Below are 20,005 nucleotides of genomic sequence, written 5' to 3'. Positions count from 1 at the left end.
GGCTAATGTATCCCCCAGGCCTTCATTATTTCTCTCAGCCATACTGAAAGTAGCTGGGAGTACACGATTTTCTTGGGACTGGCTTATGCTCCCTTTCCTTAATGCAACACTTAGGTCCACATTTTGGAAGAAAAAGTATATAGGTTATATAATACCAACAGAACCTCTTTTGCATGCTTATATGATATTGTTTTAGAGCCTGCAAAACTCCAACAGGGAGAAATATTCCTCATTTTGATGCTTGAGATTTCACTTAAAGCTTATAGCATGGTGTATTTTAAGAGCGAAATGTCCCTTATAGGTGGTATATCATTTGAACGATCTACTGATGGGGGACTATGAGAGCTGGGATTTGGATGTAGTTGTAGTATGTATCAGGTGATAAGCATTCATTCATTTCTTGCCCACATGTGGTGAACCAGGGTGTGAGCTAGACTTCATGACATAAGTCAAGATGACCCATGAGTAATGGTTTCTTCCCTGAGTGTATTCGAAGCCCAAGGAAAACCCAAGAGAAAGACTCTGGTGTTTAACTGCCTCTGGTTGGAGCAGACGAAAGTGTCTTGAGGTCCTTTCCCTTCCAAATATCGACAGCTGTGGTGTTGGTCATTATCAACCATGGCTAACTCCAAGTGGCCCCCTCCAGAGCATGGCTTAGGGCTGTATGGCTGCAGGAGGTCAATAAATATATGTTGACTGACGTCTCTACTGCTTGTTTTTTTGTTACAGAAACATATGGGGTCTTCCCCTGCTGATAAGCCCAAATCAGTAAACACTGAACAATAAGTAGAGATGGAAGGTCTGTCCAGGGGGTGTCACTGCCTTCCATTTGGCTTCCCCTTCCCAACTGTTCCTTTAATTTACATTGAAGGATAAAGTGAATGGCTTCCAACAGGCCCCAGGGGCAGGTGACTTGAGGTCTCCTCCTTCTCCTTTCTTTCTTTCCACCCCTCCCCTGACCTGGGGCAGAATGGACAAAGAAAAACACTGAGTGGGTGTCAGATTACTGATCTCCAGCTTCACACTGGCCTGGCAGGGGGAGTGAGGCTAAGATTTCACAGAGTCTACAAATATGCTTCCAAGTATTTATTAAAACTCCTCTCAGTTTGGCTCTTCTAATGAGATACTTCTAACTTCTATAGGCTCTCTGGAGGTCAGACTTGTAGGCTTGGCTGCAGGTAAATTATACAATTACAGTTAGGAGGCAAGAAAGGCAACCCACAGACACAGCCCTGCCTCAATTGTTATCCAGCTGTTGCCTGGATTCCAGCATGCTGTTAAGGGTAGACTGTAAAAAGTCACAGATTTAAACACAAGACCCAGAAAAGGCATCAGCTGTTACAATAGCTGAAATGTCAACCGTGGAAAGGCCTGAGAAAGGTCATCCTTTGCAGCAGATGATGCTTAAAAATTCCCAGAGTGCCATTCATGTCTAGCATCTGATTTGATCCTCACAACAAGTCCTGAAGACAGCTCAAGGATTATTACAAGTGCATGGTCCTTTATCCAGAACCCTTGGGGACAAATGTGCTATAGACTTCAGAATTTCTCAGATTTCAGAAATATTATACATACACATATCATATGTTACCTAACATACTCAGTAGGCTGAGGATAGCACCCCCAATCAAACATATTAATATTTCTGAAGTGAAACGAGTCATTTACTGGACATTCCCTTTCTATCCACAAACCACAACACCCAGCCAAGTCCCCAGTACTGCATCCTCCTTCCACAGCTTATCCTCCTCTTTCTACCAGAAGAACATCCCAACTGTTGACACAACATCAGCTCTCTAATCCCTCAGAATCTTATGATTTTGGAAGTGGAGATGATCCTAAAGATTATTCTAGCAGGGCAGTTATATTGGTTTCCCATGGCTGCCATAACGAATCACCACGAACTGGGTAAAGAACAGAGATTTTTTTCTCTCACAGTTCTGGAGGCCAAAAGACTGAAATCAAGGTGTTGGCAGGACCACGCTCTCTCAGAAAGCTCTAAGAGAACATCCTTCCTTGCCTCTGCAGTTTCTTGTGGTTGCCAGTCATTCGTGGTATTCTAGGCTTGCAGGGGTACCACTCTAATCTCTGCCTTGGTCATTGCACGGATGTCTTTCTTGTGTGTGTCTGTGTCTGTACATGGCTTTCTTATAAAGACAATCACTGAAATTAGGACCCATGGTGGCCCAGTGGTTAAGCTTTCATTTGCTTACCAAAAGGTCAGCAGTTCTAATCCACCAGCTGCTCTTTGGAAACTTCATGGGGCAGTTCTACTCTGTCCTATAGGGTCATTATGAGTTGGAGTTGACTCGACAGAAATAGTTTGGTTTTAGTCTAGTCCAGTAAGACCTCATCGTTTCTAGTTACATCTGGAAATATCCTATTTCCAAATAAGGTCACATTCTGAAGTCCGGGTAGGCATGATTTAGGGAAGACACTGTATAACCCAGTACATAGCTCTCTAGTTTTTTTTTTTAAAGACTCAAGTCCTTTATTTTTCAAATGTAATCATACATCTCAGATTCTAAAACAGATAGGAGGAGAGCTGCTTCCAGTGAAGCTGGTCTGCCTTTCTACCCCAACCAACACCAAAAGTACCTGGCAGAGTTCAGAATACAATTTGGCAACCTCAGATGTAGAGTGAGTCTTCATACTACAGAGAAGAAAAGTGTGCTTTGCTGTAGGGAGCAAAACCAGCTGATATTTATGAGGTTGAGATGCCTACTAATTACTATTACCCTCATCTCACAGAATCAGAAACTGGAGCTCAGAAATGGAAATAAATCAAGTGCAAACAAATGGCTGTTTCCACATTAGCCCATGGGCTCCAGTAACATTGTCAGCCTGTATGTTATACAGCTGTATGTGCCCGGTGCTTCATGCCACTTTCCCATATCCTAAACCAAAGAGCAAGACTTATTGTTTGAAATACTGCCCCAGTTGTTTCCAGGACTGACAAATCTCGTGTTCTGGAATTCTTGTAATGACAGCTCCTAAAACGTGGCCCACAGACTCTCACTCCCATCCTTGTGTCCCAAGTGACCATAATGATGCAGTGACTTCTGAATTAACCAAATACAAGGAAATCCCCAAATATGTTACATGAGGGGCATTTTTATTTCTCTACTCTGGAATGGAGCTTGTTCAAACTTTCCATTAAAAAAAAAAAGCTATCTCTGGTCTAAGACGCAAAATACAAGAGTTTAATGTAAGTAGGGTTAATTTTTAAAAGGTCATGATTATGTGAAAATTACAATATTTTAGTAAGAAATGAAGCTTTTATATTAGAAAAAATATATCCAAGAGGAGTATGTATCACTGAGATGTTTCACCAAAAAAACCTTGACTATCCCTTCGAGGTTTTTTTAAGCCTTTCCTATCTTTTACTTCACCTTCTTCATTCCATTGTGAAAGCCATCTCTTTATGTTTGAGGACAGCTCCAGGGACTTCAAAGTTTGGGGTTCCCATGCAGGTCACCTACTGTGTGAAAAGCAAGATAGGAACTCTAAATTGTCCTTCAATATTCATCTCCCTCTTCGTTTTGCTAATAGAATCCTCTAAGCATTAGCAGGACTCATAGCTGCCAATACAGAGGTTACATTCCTCAGCCTCTCTTGCAATGAAGTATGGAGTATGATGAAGTTTGATGAAGTTCTGGCCAAAAGGATGTCAGCAGAAGTGACATGGGGTTATATCTAAGTTAGTTCCTTAAAAGGACAGTGCTGTCTCCTCACTCTGTCCCTGGCCAAGAGTTACCTTGGTGGTAAGTCAACTTTATGTGAACGAAGTCAGAAACCTAAGGGCTCCTAAAAGGAAACTGGACTCCTAGATTATGACCTGAAGCTGTGTTAGCCACCTGCTCTGGGTATCTTTGTTACGGCAGTTTAGCTTTATTCTCTAACTAGTGCAAGTTGTGTATGGGTGTTATTGCTTCAAGAAAGCAATTGCAGCAAGCCAGCAGTCTCCCTCTCCCAACATAGGTATTTGCTTCACTTTTTGACACATTGTCTACTTGTCCTATCAAGGTCCTATCTGAGGAGAAGGGTCTTGTTATCACTGTAAAAATATCACAGAACAATACTGAGAGGAATTACTCTGATTAGTGCACTGGGATAGAACAAAATCAAGATGTTCTGGCCTTGAGCAGTGGCTAGAACATGAAATCAGCTTTGTTAGCTCTTGCAAAATTAGCCATTGCAACCACGCGCCCAAGAAGACGCCAGAGTTTTTGAAAAACTCATGACTTGAGATTGCGCTTACTGATGAGGCTAATTTCAGCCTCAGTTTAGAAGATGAGAATGGCACCCCACAGGTCTGGCACTTGAGCTGGCAACGAATCAAAGGCTGAGCTTAGCTGGGGTTGTAGATCAGAGCATTTATATGTGGTCCAACCATGATGATTGGGGTTCCTCCCAGCATGGAAGCCTCAAGGTAATCATACTTCTTGTATGGCAGCTTAGAGCTCCAAGAACAGGTGTATCAGAGGACAAGGTAGAAGGCACAAGGCCTTTTATGACCTAGCCTTGGGAGTCAATTAGTTAAAAGAATCACAAGCCCACCCACATTCATAGGCCCTGCCTCTCAATAGTAACAGTGTCAAAAATTTTGCAGCTATATTTTAAAACCACCACAGTACTCTTTTGCAAAAATTCAGTGGATTATTATATATGAAGGATTAATAAGACTAGGAAATAAAATTTGTGCCAATGTATTGGATGCTTTATAAGCAATGATTGTGGAGGGCAAGGATATCTTATATCAAATTATTTGAAGCACAACATTTTTTTGCATTATGATCAGACATCACAACTGCAGTACATTGGCTAGGAACTGGTAACGTTTTACTGTTATGGATTTGTGTGTGTGTTAGTATTTGGCCCTTGTTAACCCAGTGGTGACCTTTGTTAGTAAATATAAATTAATACTGCATAAGGTGTGCATATGAGCATTGCTGTTATGTAGAATAAAGGAATTACTAGAATCGGTTGCTTATTCAGGAGGGTATTAATACAGACATTTCTCTGGAAGGTTCCTTTCAGTCAGATTTTAAAGGATTTGCGAAAAACACTTATTTCAAATAAATGTGACTAATTGTAAATGAATTGACTCTTTTCATTAAAGCAAACCCAGCAGGGCTTAAGTACACTTGGAAATACTTAGTGAGAATTAATAGAGTTATTATGTACTTGAGATAAAAATTCAAAAAGTGAGCACTAGGTTGCTAGAAGAGAAAAAACAAAGTGCCAGTGTAAAGAACCACCAGGGCAAGATGTGGGATTTCATCTGCTGATTCTACTGGTGGGCTCCTGGTTCACTGTGCAATCAACAATCTCGCAGCAAGTACAGGGTGATTTCATACTGTGTTGCTAAGCAGCGTAAGCATTGTGATTTTTCTGTGTACCCCAATTCAGAAACGATTTACTAGCTAATTTTTCAAAGACAGTAACAAAAGAAAGAATAGGTTTTTTTTTTTTTTTTTTACTTCCACAGTAGGATACAGTGCATGTGTGCACATGGTAAAATAAAAATCTGGGTTAACTTGAACCTCTTCCATTACATATCTTTAAAAACAGCTTTATTGAATATAATTCACATTCCACAAAATTCCCATTTAAAGTGTATAATTCAGTGGTTTTTAGTATAGTCACAGAATTGTGCAACCACCACCACAATCTAATTTTAGAAGATTTTTTCCACCCGAAAAAGACACCTCACACCCATTATCAGTTACACCCCATCCTTACCTTCTATTCTCTTCTCAGCTGTGGGCAACCACTAGCCTACTTTCCTCTATCGATTTACTTACTCTAGACATTTTATATAAATGGAATCATATAATATGTGGTCTTCTTGTCACTGCTTCTATATTTAAGCCTAATGCTTTAAAGGCTCTTCCAAGGTGTAGCACATATCAGCACTTTATTCCTTTTTATTGCTGACTAATATTCTATCATATGGATATACCCCATTTTGTTTATCCATTTATCAGTTGAAGGACATATGAAATGTTTTAATTTTTTGGCTTTTTAAATAATACTGCTACAAACATTTACATACAAGTTTTTTGTGGGCGTATGTTTTCATTTCTCTTGGGTATATATCCAGGAGTAGAAATGCTGGTATATAGTAACTCTATGATTAACAATTTGAGGAAGTGTTAAACTGTTTTCCAAAGTGGCCATACCATTTTACATTCTCACTGGAGACATATGAGGGTTCTAATTGCTCCACATTCTTGCAAACACTTATTATTGTCTGTCTCTTTTATTATAGCCTTCCTAGTAGATATGAAGTAATATCTCACTGTGGTTTTGATTTATATTTCCTTGGTGACTAATGACCTTTAAATTCTTACACTGTGTTTATTGGCCATTTGTGTATCTTCTGTGGAGAAATGTCTAATCTTTTGCCCATTTTTAAGTGAGTTTCTTGTCCTTTTGTTATTGAATTATAAGAATTCTTTAAATATTCTGAATACAAAACCCTTATCAGATATATGATGTTTGAAGATTTCCCCCCATCCTGTGGGTTTTTTCCTTTCTTAATAGTACTATTGTAGCACAAAGAATTTAATTTTGATGAACTCCAATTTATGTATAATTTCTTTTATTGCTTCTGCTTTTGATGTCATACCTAAGAAACTGTTGCCTAATTTAACATTACAAATATTTACTCCTATGTTTTCTTCTAAGAATTTTATAATTTAGCTCTATATTTATGTCTATGACCATTTTGAGTTAACTTTTGTACATGATGTGAGATAGGGATCCAAATTTATTTTTTATATGTGGATATCCACTTGCCTCAGCATCATTTGTTGAAAAGACAATTATTTACTCCATTCTATTGTCTAGGCATTACTGTCAAAAATCAATTGATCATAACAGTTTATTTCTGGACTCTTAATTCTATTCCATTGATCTAGAAGTGTTCCTCATGCCAGAACCACATCGTCCTCTTTACTGCAGCTTTGTAGTGAGTTTTGAAATCAGGAAATGTGACTCTTCCAAGTTTGTTCTGCTTTTTTTTTTTTTTCTTTTTTCATTGTGCTTTAAGAGAAAATTTCCAATTCAAGTCAGTTTCTCATACAAAAATATACACACACATTGTTATATGACGCTGGTTGCTCTCCCTGCAGTGTGATAGCACACTCCTCCTCTCCACCCTGTATTTCCAGTGTCCATTCAACCAGCTCTTGTCCCCCTCTGCCTTCTCACCTCAGCTCCGGACAGGAGTTGTCCATGTAGTCTCACGTGTCTACTTGAGCTAAGAAGCACACTCCTCGCCAGTATCAATTTATGTCTCATAGTCCAGTCTAACCTTTGCCTGAAAATTTGGCTTCAGGAATGGTTTTCATTCTGGGCTAATAGACAGTCCAGGAGCCATGTCCTCTGGGGCCATTCCAGTCTCAGTCAGACCATTAAGACTGGTCTTTTTACTAGAAATTGAGTTCTGCATTCCATTTTTCTCCTGCTCCATCAGGGATTCTCTGTTGTGTTCCTTGTCAGGGCAGTTATTGGTGGTAGCTGGGCATCATCTAGTTCTTCTGGTATCAGGCTGATGGAGTTTCTGGTTTATGTGGCCCTTTCTGTCTCTTGAGCTCATAATTTCCTTGTGTCTTTGATGTTCTTCATTCTTCTTTGCTTCAGGTGGGTTGAGACCAGTTGATGCATCTTAGATGGCTGCTTGATAGACTCCCACATAAATCTTAGTGTTTCTTCACTTTTTAAAATTCTTTTATCTGACTTTTCCTCAAATAAGTTGGTGTCAAGTGCCTTATCTTCAATCTCACTAATTCTGACTTAAAAAAAACAAAAAAACATTGCCTCAATTCTACTCCTATGACTTTCTATTGAATTGTCTAATTCTGAAATTTTATTGTAAATCTTTTGGATTTCTGTTTCCTGTTTCTCTATGGATTCTTGCAGCCTGTTAAATTTGTCATTATGTTCTTGCATAACCTCCTTAAGTTCCTCTATTGCTTTGTCTGTGTGTTCCTTGGCTTTTTCTGCATTTTGCCTGAGCTCCTTCCTGCTCTTTTGAAGAGCTCTGTATATTAATCTTTTGAATTCTACCTCCGGTAATTGCAAGAAATCATCTTCCTGCAGAAGTTTTCTTGATTCTTTGTTTTGGTGGCTTGCTGAAGCCATTGTGGTCTGTCTCTTTATGTGCTTTGATATGGACTGTTGACTCTGAGCCATCAATAAGTTATTTATTTATTTTACATTTGCTTTCTGTGTCCTAGCTTTTTCTTTTGTTTTATATGCCCAGATAGGCTCCTTGTGTGAGCTGGTTTGATTATTGGTGCCTTTGAAGTTCTCAAGTCCTGTCACCAGGTGGTTAGATCTGTTACTAGGTATGTGAGCCCAGGAGTTAATTTACTTTTCTTATATGGATTCAGCTTAGGTGTCTAGGTACTCCGTCACTAAGTGTGTGGTGCAGGCTCTCACCTATAGTCCTAGATGGGTAGGGGCAATTGGAGTAATCACAGGTATCTGGCTGCAGTAGCGGATCATGTGGTAAGCAAGGCCGAGGGCTGACAGGTGCCCCTGAGTGTCTGGGAGGAAACATTTCTCTGTTCCCTAGAGTGCGTAGGGGGGTGGGTTTTGCAGCCAGACTATGGGCACCCAATGTCGTTGGCTGTAAGGACAGGGAGGCACCACTTATTCTCGGATGCCTGTCACAGGTGGCTAGGTGGTGTGGGTGGAGCCACCAGTCCTCAGGCCCCTGATTTGGGTAGGCGAGGACCCTGCTTAACGGCCAGAGCTGTGTCAAATATCACGAGCCTGCCACTCCATCTTATAGCTGATACAATTAAAATTGGCCTTCCTACCTTGTTGTGCTCTGCTAATGAGGACTTTCACTGTTGAAATGGGCCCACACAGGTCTATGCAGGAGTGAAAGGCATTCAGTTTGTGGACCCCTTATGCCTGTGCCTAGGCAGCAGAGCTATGTCTGCTCTGAGTTCCTGGCTTAGGGAAGCTAGCAGATGATTTTTTCCTGTTTGTTAATTTGTTCTCCCTCCAAAGTGGGAAGGTTGGATCAGAGCACACGATGGGTCCTACTTCTGGCCCAGGGGATGTGGCAATCACTGAAGCCAGCCTGGACGCAGTGCAGAGCAGGAAGGGGGCAGGTAAATGGGAGAGATTCTTCCTTGGGCGGGGGGGTGGTGCTTTTTGATCTGCATAGTAGGTTAGACACATGTACTTATCTTTTGCTGATTGAGCACCCTTTCTCACTGGTCCTGGAGAATTGAGCAGACTCTCCATCACACAATCTCTCCCTATGTGGAAAATGCATCCCAAGCACCACTGCTTGCCTCACTGTGCACACCAGCCAATCTAGCCTGCAGGGTGCTGGTTCCTGCCTGGTCAGTTTGGCAACTCCTCTCTGCTTCTGAACAATCTCTCCCTCCCTGTGCTGCTCAGTCCAATTCCTCAACTTTGCCTTTGATGTACAGGGCTCCTAGATTGTCACGTATAATTGATTCACTTGTTTTCTCAGGTCTTTGTTATAAGAGGGACCATAGGAGGTGTATGACTACTCTGCCACCTTGGCCCTGCCTCTTCTGAGTACATTCTTCAAGTTGTGCAAAAATTCTTACTTGTTTCTACTCCATTAACATAAACTCACTGCCCCCTAAGTTTTCTGTCTACTCTTTTGAGTTGCTGATATCAATTTGATCCCATATGGACAGTGATCAGGAAGGACCAGGATCTGGAGAAGGACATGCTTGGTAAAGTTGAGGGTCAGTGAAAAAGAGAAAGACCTTCAATGAGATGGGTTGACACAGTGGCTGCAACATGTACACAGTGCTGCACATGCACACATTATTCTAGATCCCCAAGAATATTTCAGAGCTTTTCAAATCCCACTGTGGACATCTCATTCCCCCAATATCCCTTTTACATTTTTGACCATGCTCTTGATTGCCCCAACTGGTATTGTAACCACAGGCGCCTGCAATGTTAAACAATTGCTGCTGATTGTTTTTGACAAATCCATTGGGGATAGGTTTTTCCCAAAGATTGAGTGCCAAGTTAAGTCAAATACCAGCAATGCTCTATGAATTAAGCCTTACCAAGAGTCTACAAGACAGATCAAACAGTGACAGTGCCTTGGGGATGAAACTTTTTGAGAAGTTTCAAACCTTGTCTGTATGCTCCAGTGGCTGGAAGGCAGCTGCTTTTCACAACTACTAAGCTTGTGAGGCTGTTGGTTATTAAGGCTAATGTGAAGCTGGGTAGAGGGGGATGAAAGTAGGCTAAGTTAAAAATGCAACAGGCCTTGTTGTTCTTACTGATGTTCAGCAATTTTTATCTGTTTATTCTTTTGAATAAATGCTACTTATACTGTTGCAAGCATTTGGTTAATTTCCAGAGTTCTGAAATATTTGATTTTGACCATTTTTTCAGTGTTTCCATTACTTTTTTGAAGAAGTGGAGTTATAGAGGTCCTTGATGTGCCATTCTTTGAGTCCTGCCCTCTTCCATTATTAAATAGTAACATCACTATTTGATCACTCCAAAAAGGCATATCAGGACGTTTCCCCCTCCAAAAAGTCATTTTGGAAAAAACCCTGATCAATTAAATCTTGATGAAGAGTGTCCTATAATTTAATAAATTCAGAAAACTATTTTTTGCTCTATCTCATTTTTGGAGAGTTCCAATGCATGTTAGTATTTTTTGTTAGTATTTTCAAGGTTCTGAGGATTTTTGCAGTAAATAATCTACTTATTTTTTTTTTTTTTACCAAAGGTTTCCGAAACATAGTTGCACACAGAACAGTTTTGTTTTCTTTTATGTGTTTAACATCTCTTAATTAGTGTTCCTCAGAATACACTAAGCCAACTTTAAAGGTATGTTCCAAGCCTTGTTCCTGGGACCACCTTTCAGAACTAATGACTCAGCAGTTGAGTATCTAATGAGAATGGCCAAGGTCCTCATCAAATACAATGGGAGTATTTTGAGCCTTAATTTCTGTTTTTTTAATACTTGATCTTATTTCTAATTGTACTGGCTATGGTTTTTCCAGGCTTGGGGATGTGAGTTCTGCTAATTTACATACTCCAGCTCATAGCAAATATCCTGTATGACCTAAGGAAACTACTTGAACTGTTTGTGGTTTGCTTTTTTTTCATCTGAGAATGGACATGTGAACTAATCTCCTGTAATAAGAAGAGCTTTGCAGTGGAATGAATGGGTTTTGTCCTTGTCATGGATAAAATTGTGTCCCCCAAAACTGTCAGCTTGGTTAGGCGATGTGTAGTTGTCCTCCATTTTGTGATTTTTTTTATGTATTATAAATCATAATCTCTTCCTGTGATTAAAGAGGATTAGGGTGGGATGTAACACCCTTTTTCAGGCTACATTTCTGATCCAAAGTAAAAGGATTTTCCCTGGGGTGTGGCCTGCACCACCTTTTATCTCTCAAGAGGTAAAAGGAAAGGGAAGCAAGCAAAGAGTTGGGGACCTCATATCACCAAGAAAGCAGCACCAGGAGCAGAGTGTGTCCTTTAGACCCGGGGTTCCTGTGCAGAGAAGCTCGGAGTCCAGGGGAAGATTGATGAGAAAGACCTTCATCCAGAGCCAACAGAGCGAGAGCCTTCACCTGGAGCTGACACCCTGAATTTGGACTTCTAGCCTACTTTAGTGTGAGAAAATAAACTTTTTGTTAAAGCCATCCACCTGTGGTATTTCTGTTATGGCAGCACTAGATGACTAAGATGACTAGATGACTAAGAATTTGGTACTGAGAGAGTGGGGTGCTGCTCTAGCAAATACCTAAAATGTGGAAGTGGTTTTGAAACTGTGAATGGTTAGAGGAGTGACAGCGGCAGTGGACTAGCACAACAGAGAACCTGCAGCAGCAGAGAAGCAGCAGCCACTGAGAACCAACAGCCTCAGAACCAGGAGACCAGTGAGAGATGGCGCTGGATCCGACCCATGGAGTGAGAGAAAGCTGAGCGCCTGTGTGCAGGAGGCTTCCTGGTGGAGTGGGGTACCTCCAGACACTTATTGGTGGAGCTAGGCTTGCTGACCCATGCAGCAAGAAAGCTGAGTGCCTGCGTGCAGGAGGCTTCCTGGTGGAGTGGGTTGCCTCTAGGTACTTTTCCGTGGAGCTATAGATCTTTGGAACAGTTGCCCCAGCAGAGCAGATGCAGTTGTGAGGCCTGAGGAGCCAAGAGACCAAGAAACTGGGAAGCAGAAGCTGAAGAGACAGAGACCACAAGAAGCCAGGCTGCCTCAGTCTCAAAAGGTATGGCCATGACCTCAGGGGTTTACAAGGGTGGAGCTGTGGCCTCTGGTGTTTCTAAGGGTGGAGTTGCCACTCAGACGGAAGAGGAGAATGGTGTATCTAAAGCCAAGGGAGCACAGTTACTGTCCTAGTGGACCTGGAAGGCGGAGCTGAAGCCCAGGGTGGAGGGGCCTCCGCTCAGAATCCAGAGAGTTTGCCAATACCTAGAGTCTGGAGGGCAGGGTCATTGTGTAAATTGTGTCAGAGAACAGGGAATTATTTTAAAAACTTTGAGGGTTAAAGTAATGTGTTCTGCTGACTTGTTTGGTGCCTGTTATGCCTTCTTTCCCTTCAGTTTCTCCAATTTGTAATGGAAATGTGTGTCTTGTGCCTGTTCTGCCATTGTACCTTTGGAAGCACTTGTGTTCTAGACTTCACAGATGAAGAGGAATTTTTGGATTTGGGACTTGGAGTTAAGACTTTTGCTATGATATGATGGGGTGAATATGTTTTGCATGTTGCAAGGATGTGATTTTGGGGGGGCCAAAGGGTGGAATGTCATGGATTGAATTGTGTCACCCAAAAAATATGTGTCAACTTGGTTAGGCCATGTGTGGTTGTCCTCCATTTTGTGATTTTTCTATGTATTATAAATCATAATCTCTGCCTGTGGTTAAAAATGATTAAGGTGGGATGTAACACCCTTGTTCAAGCCACATTTCTGATTCAATGTAAAAGGATTTTCCCTGGGGTATGGCCTGTACCACCTTTTATCTCTCAAGATATAAAAAGAAAGGGAAGCAAGCAGAGAGTTGGGGACTTCATACCACCAAGAAAGCAGCATCGGGAACAGAGTGTGTCCTTTAGACCCAGGGTTCCTGTGAAGGGAAGCTCCTAGTCCAGGGGAATATTGATGAGAAAGAACTTCATCCAGAGCCAACAGACAGAGAGGCTTCCCCTGGAGCTGACACCCTGAATTTGGACTTCTAGCCTACTTTACTGTAAGAAAATAAACTTCTCTTTGTTAAAGCCATCCACTTGTGTTATTTCTTTTATGGCAGTACTAGATGACTAAGACAGTCCTCTTCAGCCTCCTCAATCAAGAGTAGATTCTTAGAAACCAGAATTTATAGTCCAGAACATACACATGGAAGTGCAAGTCTCCCCAGGGAGTGTGCTGAGTCACAGGAGCTATAGGTGTGCTGAAGCCTACCATGGCCTGGGGTGGCAGGTTTCCCCAAATGGGTTGCCTCCTACCAAGAACAGCCTTTATCACAGGGGGCCATACAAACATTATTCCTCCTCTGGTGCCATGAGCTGAGTAAATTTGAGAATCCCTACCCCAGAAGGCTCAGAAGAGTCCTCTCCAGGAGGGAGAAAAAGGGCTCTGTGTTCTCAGACAAGGACTAAAGAATTAGATATCTAGTTCTAGTTCTGCCTTCATTACTATTCTGGGAGTATCTCACCTTTCTGGGTCTTCTTTATTGGTAAAAATGAGGACATTGCACAGCATAATTTCTACAATCCTTTTCAGCTCAGGAGTTCTTTGAATTTTATGATTTATAATGTCTTTATAGAGCAGGGAGTCACATGTCATTTATGGCCCTGGTCTCATAAATAACCCCCCATCCTCCTCCCCATCACCCCTTGTTAAGCTGTACAGGGCTCACTTCCAGGAAATGGCCTGTTCTCTGGTTTCCATTGGTGCAGCCGTTGTGGACTTTCTGCCATGTAGCCTGTTACGGATTTAATGGTGTCCTCAAAAATATGTGTGTGGGAATGGATTTTCTTTGTTATGTTAATGAAGCTGTATTAGTGTAGGGTGTGTCTTAAGTCAATCTCTTTTGAGATATAAAAAGAGAAGGTTGAGCAAGCAAAGGTGTGAGAAAGCAGAGATGAGGGAAGATAAATTCGCACCAGATGAAGATAGCCAAGGAACCAAGGACCAAGGACATTCCCCCAGAGCTTGTCTAGTGCTGGCACCCTAAATTTGGACTTCCAGCCTCCTAAACTGTGAGAAAATAAATTCCTGTTTATTAAAGCTACCCCCTTGTGGTATTTCTGTTACAGCAGCACTAGGTGACTAAGACATGGCCCATAAACCCCAGTACCTGAGGCAAATGTGGAGAAAGGGCCAGTCTGCCTGGAGGGAAGAAGCTGATCTCAGGTACACCAACTTCCTTCTTATCTGCAGGCCTAATACAGGAAGCCCCTGCCCGCTCTCCCACCAGTATGCAGTCTGCGGGGTCCACCTAATCAACACCGAATCTACATCACCACCGTCTTCGCCTCCAAACTTTATGGGAAGCATGGGTCCTCAGAGGAAGTGCACTGCACATATCATAATATGACATCACAGAGGCCTCTCTGCTCCTTCCCTACTACCACCCCCACCCCTAACTCTCACATCTCCAGCCCAGGCTGCCTCTTAAAATCAAAGCAGTGGGGATCCCTGGAGTGACAAGCTCAAAGAATTTCCCATAAGCAACCTCAGATCAGAGTTGAGGAAAAGAGTTGTTTATGCAGAGGGTAAATTCTTATTTCTACAACTCTAATTGGGTGCTTTTGCAACTTCAGAAAGTTTATTAAAAACATATGCACTCATACACAGACCATAAAAGACCACTAAACTCTGCTTATTTGGAAAATGCAGTGAAGCAACTCTTCTGAAATTCTGCTGACATCCTATTGACCAAGAGTCTGGGCCTACTAGTGAGATTTGGGGGTCCACAAGCCTCAGCAGACAGTTCCTAAATCACTCCTTCCCTGTATACCTGCAGATACATTTGATCCTGCCGAGGACTCGTTAGATGTGGCTGAATGTTGTGAAGACTGCATAGAAGAGAAAGACAAAGCAGGCAAGTGCTTTCCCACCCAGGCTCTGCACCCAGACCTTAGATGGAAGGATAGAAGAACCCAGGCGACAGAACTGTACAGGAAGGAAGCCTGGGCCTGGCATAATGTGGGACTCCATGCAGTGTTTGTTAAAGGGTCTCTTGCTTAAGCTCTTGATGCGCATCCAACAGCTTACTCAACATCTTAGAGTGCTAACAGGTACCTCTAACTTATCATGTTCAGAGTTCTTTCTTCCTCTCTGCCATAGCCCTCCTCAACCACTTTCTCTCCAGTGTCTCCATATCAGTCAACAGCACTACCACTGAATAGTGCTGAGAGGGGACTCCTAGGCCTTCTTCGCTCACACTCTACTTCCACTCTGTCAGCAGGGCCTGCCAGCTGTACTTCAAAATCCACCGGCTTTTCTTCCTTGACATTGGAGCCAGCCTCGCCATTACTAGCATCACCTCTCTCTCCCGTAGCTTTTGCCTGGTTAATCTCATGTCTCCCCTCTTGTCACCTATAATACAGAGCAGGAACAAAGTCTTGAAAATAGGTTATATAGCTTTCCTGTCTTGGCTTCCCACTGCTCTTGAAGAAGATCCAGACTTTTTACCACAACCTACAAAACCCCGCTCCCTCTCTGAATCCGTCTTCTATCATTCATGTCCTGATCCCATGTGCTGCAGTCCCACAAGGCTTCTGTCTGTTCCTTGGTCTCGCCAAACTTGGTCCCACCTCAGGAGGTTTGCATTTGCTCTTTGTCCTGCCTGAAATACTCTGTCCCCAGATGGTCGCATGTTCTCATAACTCAGGTCTCAGCAGAAACATTGCCTCCTCAAAGGTTTCTCTGACCACTCAATGGATAAGTGTCCCCTCCACCGCCAACCCCTGCTGCCAAATATTTCCCATTTTACTAATTGCTTCCTAGCATCCAGTACCATCCAAAATTACAATGATTGTTTTTATGTTATTTATTTCCTTGTAATTAATCTCCCCTAAAAGAATGAAAGCTTCATAGGTCTTTCTTGTTCATCAGTACCCAGAACAGTGCCTGGCACGTAACAGGTGCTTAACAAGTACTTGTTGAACCAATAAGATGAGACCAACTAAGTAGGTTCTACTTTCAGAAGGCAACTCCACACTCAACAGAAACTCATATCATTTGGAGACTTCATTCCCATGGGTCACTGGGATTACCACGGCAGGCACAAATGTTATACTGGATATGCAGTTATCCTGGGCTACAGCAGAGACCCTGAGCTCTCCTACATCAGGGACACGTGCTGGTCCCATCGGTGAAGTTCAGCTTACACAGTGGACCAGTAGGAAGTGAATGGTCCCGGAAGGTAGACGCTGTGGCTAACCTCCAGGCTCGCCCTTCCTCTTCCCGCCTGCCAATTGAGCTTGATCCATTTCAGTGGATTTCAGTGGGGGCAGTGAGAGATGTTTGTGGACAGGGAAAAGGAAAAGGCAAGGTTGAGAGTAGCCCAGTAATTTTACTTTTTCTTTTTGCTTACCTCTATTTTCTAAATACTTTATAGTCATTATGTATCTCTTCCATAATTATTTTCAAAAAGGAGAAACATGATTATTGTAAAAATATCATTCCAGTACTATTAAGAGAGAGAGAGAGAAGGCTAGTAATAATAATTTACCTTTAAAATTGCCTGAAAATAGACTGCAACCGTATATAAATAATATACCAATCAAGTTTTATTGGCACACAGCTGTGCTCATGCTGTGGATGCCTTCACACTACAATATCAGATTTGAGTGGTTGGGACAAAGACCATGTGGTCCGCACAGCCTAAAATATTTACTATCTTGTCCTTTACAGAAAAAAATCTGCTTACTCCTACCATAGTTCCTTTGCTCTCTGCATCTTCCGTGACTTCCTCCACAATGCTATGGCACTGAACCTACCAAGACTCTGAGTTTCTGCTTTCCACTTGGTGTGTTTGTCTGTCTGCCCTGCATCTGCAGGCTGTTGGTCAGAAACCGGATCATCTGTATACTTCTACAGTGCTTGGCACATTGTTGTTATTTAAGTAAATCCATATTGTATAAGTATTTTGGTCCTGCTTGCAAAAGGAACTTTCAGCGGATGTCACTCTTTTCAACAGGGTCAGATGTGGCTGAGAGGTAGGGTGTGCTCATGCTGAGTCATGTGCAGGGACCCCCACAGGCACTACCTTGTCAGCTCCTCTCTGCCTGTGGCTCTTTGCTTGAAGGCTGCCTCGCAACAGGCCAAAGTTCTTGGCCACACTGGTCAGCTTGAGATTGCTCAGCCTCAGGGTCCCACAGCTGTGCCGCCGCTTGATACTGCCGTGTCAAATATTCTTCAGAGAGCCAGGTTGGTGACAACAAGGAGCAATGTATTCCCACCAGGCTGGACCACTGGGCAAGGGCAGGTTGGGATCTGGCAAGTCTGTGGTGTGAGTTTTTTTTTTTTTTTAAGAAATGCCAATTTGTTCCGTTCACACAGAAAGCAACTGGATTCATGCTCGTGAAACATTCTAACAAGCATGATGCTGGGCATGAAATGAAGTGTCTATTTATTTGTAATTTGCAGAAAACACTGATGGCACAAAAATGGCAGCCTGGTGCAATAAGTTTAATTTGTCCCTGTTTTGTGTGTACTATGGTTTTTTTTTTTTTTTTTTTTTTTTATGGAGCCCTGATGGCACAGTGGTTAAGAGCTTGGCTGCTAACCAAAATGTCAGCAGTTTGAATCCACCAGCTGCTCCTTGGATACCTCATGGGGGCAGTTCTACCCTATTGTATAGGATTGCTGTGAGTTGGAATTGACTCAAGGACAATGGCTTTGGTTTTGTTTGGTGTGTATACTATGAATTACCTTCTTTTTTTTCTTCCTAAATTTTATTTATTTAGTTGTTGAGAATATACACAGTAAAACATACACCAATGCAACAGTTTCTACATGTGCATTTTAGTGACATTGATTACATTCTTTGAGTTGTGCAACCATTCTCACCCTCATTTTCTGAGTTCTTCCTCACTCATTAACATAAACTCACTGCCCCTAAGGGTTCCTATCTAATCTTTTGAATTGCTGTTGTCAATTTGATTCCATATAGACAATTCTTAAAAGACCATAACGCTCAAGGCATACTTTTTTTTTTTACTAGACGACTTCAGGGGATATTTTTGATTTAAGGTTTAAAGCTTATTTATCTCAGGGCAATAGTTTCAGCGATTCATCCAGACTCCATAGCTCCAGAAAGTCTGGATCCCATGAGAATTTGAAATTCTGTTCTATATTTTCCCCCTTTTGATCAAGTATTCTTCTATAGGATCCTTGACCAAAATGTTCAGTAATGGTAACCAGGCATCATCCAATTTTTCTCTGGTCTCTTGGCAAAGGAGGCAGTTGTTCATGGAGGCAATTAGCCACACATTGCATATCCTTCTCCTATTCCTGATTCTTCTTTTCCCCGGTTGCTTCAGGTGAATAGAGACCAATTGTTGTGCACTGGAAGGCTGCTTGTAAGCTTTTAAGAACCTAGGCACTACACAAGGAACTAGGAGGTAGAATAGAAGCACTAAACACATTACTAGGCCAATTAATGGGGTGTTCCATGAAGCCATGACCCAAGGAATAAAATTCCATGAGATATTTCATAGCACATAAGCAGCTCCTTTTTTTTTTCTAATTTTTGTGAACATACCTATTGCACAACTTTTGCCTATTCAACTATTTACAGGTGTACAACTTATTGACAGCAATTTCAATAATTGGCTGTTAATCAATGCAAAATTTCTATCACCATTAACCCTTCATTTTCCCCTCCATCTTGTCTGGGTTAACCACTAATAAACTTCAGTATATATGTACATCATGGATTGAATTGTGTCCCCCCCCCCCACTGCTAATTCCCAGTATTCTGTGGTTGTCCTCCATTTTGTGATTGTAATTTTATGTTAAAGAGGGTTAGGGCGGGATTACAACACCCTACCAGGTCACATCCTTGATCCAATGTAAAGGGAGTTTTCCTAGTGTGTGGTCTGCACCACCTTTTATCCCTCAAGAGATAAAAACGAATGGGAAGCAAGTAGAAGGTGGCGGGGGCGGGGGGGGTCATACCACCAAGAAAGCAGCACCGGGAGCAGATCGTGTCCTTTGGACCTGGGGACCCTGAGCCTAAGAAGCAACCCGACCAGGGGAAGACTGATGACAAGGAATCTTCCTCCAGACCTGAGAGATAGTGAAAGCTGTCCCCTGGAGCTGACACCCTGAACTTGGACTTGTAACCTACTAGACTGTGAGAGAATAAACTTCTATTTGTTAAAGCTTGTGGTATTTCTGTTATAGCAGTATTAGAATACTAAGACAGTGTATTTGCTTTTCCTTGTGTTTTTATGTAAACAAGGTCATACAATATTTGTCCATTTGTGATTGGCTCATTTCACTCAGCATAATGTCTTCAAGTTCCGTCCACACTGTGGCAAGCATCAAGCTTTCATTTCTCCTACTTGCTGAGTAGTATTCCCTTGTAAGTATGTACCACATTTTGCTTATCCATTCATCTGCTGATAGGCATTTAGGTTGTTGCCACCTTTTGGCTATTGTGAATTGAGATGCGATGAACATTGGTTTACAAGTCTCTGAGTCTCTGCTTTCAACTTTTTGGGGGTATATACCTAGGAGTGGAATTGCGGGGCCATATGATAGTTCTGTTTTCAGTTTTTTTAAGGAACCGCCACACTGTTTTTTACAATGGCTGTACCATTTTGCATTCCTACCAGCAATGAGTAGATGTTCAAATTTCCCCACACGATGCTCACCAGCATTTGTTACTTTCCATCTTTTTTTTTTTTTAATCTTAGACATTCTACTGGGAGTGAAATTGTATCTCATGATGGTTTTGATTTGTATCTCTCTGATGGCTAATAACACTGAGCATCTT

The 20,005-nt window shown here is 41.9% G+C and overlaps 1 long non-coding RNA gene across 1 annotated transcript; it reads left to right on the top strand.

The window, feature by feature from the left end:
* The first annotated feature begins 11,569 nt into the window (after positions 1–11,569).
* On the top strand, positions 11,570–17,706 carry LOC135230827 (uncharacterized). Its single transcript, XR_010321595.1, has 3 exons — positions 11,570–12,260; positions 12,595–14,406; positions 15,020–17,706. It is a non-coding gene; the product is annotated as an uncharacterized LOC135230827 (long non-coding RNA).
* Positions 17,707–20,005: the final 2,299 nt, after the last annotated feature.

The sequence above is a fragment of the Loxodonta africana genome, chromosome 3 (genome assembly GCF_030014295.1).
Source record: "Loxodonta africana isolate mLoxAfr1 chromosome 3, mLoxAfr1.hap2, whole genome shotgun sequence".
In the NCBI taxonomy this organism is placed as follows: domain Eukaryota; kingdom Metazoa; phylum Chordata; class Mammalia; order Proboscidea; family Elephantidae; genus Loxodonta; species Loxodonta africana.
The sequence above is the reverse complement of the archived record's forward strand: the minus strand, read 5'-3'. Positions and strand labels throughout refer to the sequence as shown.